Genomic DNA, 4,105 nt, shown 5'->3' on the forward strand with positions numbered 1-4,105 from the left:
GGCCGAGCAGGGCGGGCCGGGAAAGACAGGGAGGGAGGGAAGAAGGGCGGGCCCGAGAGGGGCGGTGGCCCCGAGGGTGCGCGCGCGCCCGCTGCCTCCCGGGGACGCGCACGCACGCCGCGGACCATCCCCTGCTTTCCGCCCCGTGCCGGCGAGGCACGTTCTTGCTCGCGTGCGCGCGGCCGCCTTGGTCAGGTGATCTCCGGTGGGGTGGGCGCGCGGCTGGGGCGCCTTTCTGTTTCCCTTTAATTATTTGCGCCAGTTTCCCGGGACCCTGTAGGCTTTTAACCAGACTTCTGACGCAGCTCTTGGGACTCTCCGACCGCTCTTGCCCCTGTCTTTCCCAGGTTTCATCCCCGAAGCCTGCTGTCACTGTTCGTGCGCCTCATTTCGAAGCTATTACCTACAAAGTTATTCAAACAGCGAGCGCGAGCCTGGAAGATTGGGTTTATTTTCTTAGGTGGTTTTGTTGACATCCTGCTCTCTCAAGCCCTGAAAATAACCAAATGTCGTCAGTCCACCCACCAATATCTTGGCATTTCCAGACCCCCTGCAACCCCTCTTTTCTTCCCCCCCCACCCCCCCCCCCCACACAATGAGAAGAACTGGAGTTGAAGTTAACCGAAATGTGCTAGGAGGCGTTGGTTAATGTCACAGTAATGTGGATTCCCTCCGGAACTGCTGCAGGCGGCGCAGAAATCAGTGGACGTTAGCTGCAGCAGGGTGAGGTCATGGTGAAAATCCCCCTAAACCGGACACTGTGATGCAGACTCTTCCCTACAAGGAAGCAGATAAGCAAACAGACGCGAGGACTGGTGCAGGCGATCTTTAGGTTTCCTGCCAGGTTACAGAGGATATGATCAGCCAAGGGGCTTTCTTCTGTCCTAACAGCAGATTCAGGCCAGGCACCTGAAAGGGCTGCCAGGAGACGAGCGACCTGACAGCTGGGCTGGCAGAGACTGCTAGCAAAAACCCCGGAAACCAACTTCTTCATTCTTAGTGTTTAGTTTCAAGTGGAAAAGCCATTTTGGTCTGCCTGTGTTTTTGGCAGTAATGCTCCTTGATTTGGGCTCCTGTAGCTCAGAACTACCTATGTGTTAGGCAATTGAGGTAAGAGGTCAGCACTCTGAGAAGCTCATGAAACAGGTTTAAATTAAAAAAAAAAAAGTCAATGCTAATTAGTTACTGTCTGAGTTGGGTTAATGGCTGAGGAGCCTCTTAACTCAGTAAATGGGCTGCAGCAAACAATGCCTGTAGTAGGACCATCTCCCATTGTCCTGGCCAAGCTTATAGGGTAGACAGCTTACAATATACTTGTACATAGTGGGATAGGATCAACTCGGGTATCTATGGATTGATAGGGTCAGAATCTCTGAGCTGTATGTTCAGGTAAAATGCTTGGTAAAAAGTCTACCCTGGATGGAAGATCTGTTGTCCCCACTGGTGTTTGGAGGGCTCTGTGCTCCAACCATGGAAGGACTAACCACTGCCCAGGACAGGGGCCTATTATTGGCTGCCAAGTACCGTTTCTACATGGACTCCAGATTCTTGGTGAGAGAAGCCAGTAAGTTAGGTAGTTAACTTTTATTTTTCTCTCCTATTTCTGAAAGCGTGTGCAACATAATGGAGAACCAAGGATGCCTAGGAGGCAGGAAGGTATTCCTGCCCAGCCAGTTCATGTTGTGACTGGTAGAACAGCAGGGAAAGCTGTTCAAAGCCCTGCCTGTAAGCTTGTGTTGGAACAAGCTTGGCTCAGTGTTTCTGGAAAAGAGACCTTTTGAGCCCTGCCTGGGGTTTGGCTGCAGGAGTCCAACTGCTTCTAACTGTCTGGTAATTAAGCCATCTTGAAATTGTAAGTGTAAAACTGAGTTAGAGGTTTGGTGGTTTCTCAAAGTTAAACATGTAATTGCCACATGACCCAGAAATTCTAGAATTGAAAACAGACATTCAAAGAAAAAAAATTGTACACCTGTGTTCATGGCAGCACTTTTCAGAGTAACCAAAGTGTGAGAACAACCCACCTACCCATCAATGGGTGAATGGACAGACACATGCATATAGTACATCCATGCAATGGAATTATTCAGTCACAAAAAGGAATGAAGTACTGACACAGGCTACAACGTCGATGAACCCTGAAAACACTATGCTAAGTCAAAGAAGCCATACCCAAAGGCCACATATTATGAGGTTCCATTTATACAAAATGTCCAAAATAGACAAACCCATAGAAATAGCATATGAGTAGTTGCCAGGGACTTGGGAGAGGGAAGAATGGAAAATGACTGCTTAATGGGTACAGGGTTTCCTTTTGGGGTGATGACAATGTTTAGGAACTAGATAGGGGTGATGGTTGTAGAACATTGGGAATATACTAAATGCTACTGAATTGTTCACTTTAAAATGATCAAATAATTAGATGTGTGACTTTTATCACAATAAAAAAATGAAGGAGAGAAAATAATATTTTCCATAAGAGTTATTGTCATCATTTAAAACTGAAGTACCCAGTGTACAATGTTTAGTGAGTAAAAGTATGACTGTGTTTGTTTTAAAATAACACAATTTAAATTATTTGCACCAGAAGCAACACTCTTGCAGTTGTTTCAGGTTACATTGTAATGATATTAGTGATACTTTAATTTTTAGGTATATTTTTCATAACTGAAAAAAAATTCCAAACTTTTTAAGGGAGCAGAGTCTATTGGTTAGAATTGAATCTGATGGGTGTATAGTTCCACTAGACCCCGTTGTTAATTCATTGGAAACATCTCTATTGCTAGACTGTCCATTCAAATGCAAATAATGGATTCAGAAGCCCCAAGAAACTGTGATAAAATGGTCAAACAGTTGTTTAGTTGCAATGCCCTTTTTTTCTAGAAACGCAAAGTCTAATGCCAGTCTTGCAAGATAAATAATGGCGTGACTAAAAAAAAAATGTAGAAATACATTTCCAGATGGCTTTTCTCCTCTTATGTGATCACCTTAGGATGGAACAAGCCCTTTCCAACAATACTGCCAATTCCTGAAATCTACTATTTGTAACTCTTCTGTTAGAACTAAAAGAAAGACAGGCTTCCTATCTTATACTCACAGCCTTTTTTCAATTTAAATAAAAAATGGCATTACTTAGCCCATTTACCAACCTTTGTGCCAGATAACGTCATGCCGTTAACGAAGTCATCATTATCCACAAAGGTTAAATTTTTGTCACCCTAAGGCATAATCAAAGAGTGTGCCAGAGGCTCTAGGAACAATTCCAAAAGAGGAGCAACATTTTTTTTGAGTCATGGGGAATACTATTTAAATAAGTGTGACTACTCACTCCTCAGGATTGGACCACACCCATTTAGATATGTTTATTTAAAAATCAGTGATGTTACCTAGTGGTTAAACCTGGTGCTGATTTTCTAGAAAGGATGATGACCCATCCAGGTTCTGGTGACACAGTTGTGTTCTGTCTTATCATCAATATAAAATATAAAATAGGTGGATTCTATAAAAATAGGATTACCTTTCTTACAAATAAAATAAGCATGGACCTTTCCTACCTTCCTTCACCTACAAGAAGAGGAAGGGAACTCTCCAGCCCTCCCATATACAAATCCCTTACATTTGTGTAATATTTTAAACACCCCAAAGCTCTTGGACCTACTCTACCTCATTCTCCCACAAGAGCATGATTAGGAACACCCAGCATTAACCTTACTCCCATCCGCATGCGAAGAAGCGAAGGGGAACAGAAGTTTAAGTGACACACCCAAAGCTTCACTCGGCTTGACCAGTTACAGAGACAGGACTAGAAGTTCCCTTTTTTTGACTCTGAATCCAGTGCTCTTTCTGCTGTGCCCAATTTGTCGTAGTGCCCCAAATGCCCAGGTGTATGAAGTTCAGACGTTTTCTAGAAACAAGTAGCTACCTGTACTTACCCATGCGGTAGCATAGAGTCCAGTAGTTCTGTTGGTTGGTTGGTGTGTTTTTCCAGCCCCCTTCAGGCTGACTGCCACCTGGAAGTTCACCAGCTCTTGGGGCTGATTCTGGTAAAATGTTCTATACTTGGAGCTCAGCTTCTGGTTTGTAAAATGTTCCAGGTGGTTGATGTAGA

At 44.3% G+C, this 4,105-nt stretch overlaps 1 long non-coding RNA gene across 1 annotated transcript in view; it reads left to right on the top strand.

The window, feature by feature from the left end:
- The window catches only part of LOC128779185 (uncharacterized), a 3,449-nt gene extending 985 nt beyond the window's left edge, over positions 1-2,464 (top strand). Inside the window, exon 2 of the long non-coding RNA XR_008425083.1 lies at positions 348-2,464. This is a non-coding gene — a long non-coding RNA (uncharacterized lncRNA). The remainder of the gene's footprint in view (positions 1-347) is intronic.
- The last annotated feature ends 1,641 nt before the right edge of the window (positions 2,465-4,105 follow it).

Source organism: Desmodus rotundus, chromosome 9 (genome assembly GCF_022682495.2).
Source record: "Desmodus rotundus isolate HL8 chromosome 9, HLdesRot8A.1, whole genome shotgun sequence".
NCBI classification, from domain to species: domain Eukaryota; kingdom Metazoa; phylum Chordata; class Mammalia; order Chiroptera; family Phyllostomidae; genus Desmodus; species Desmodus rotundus.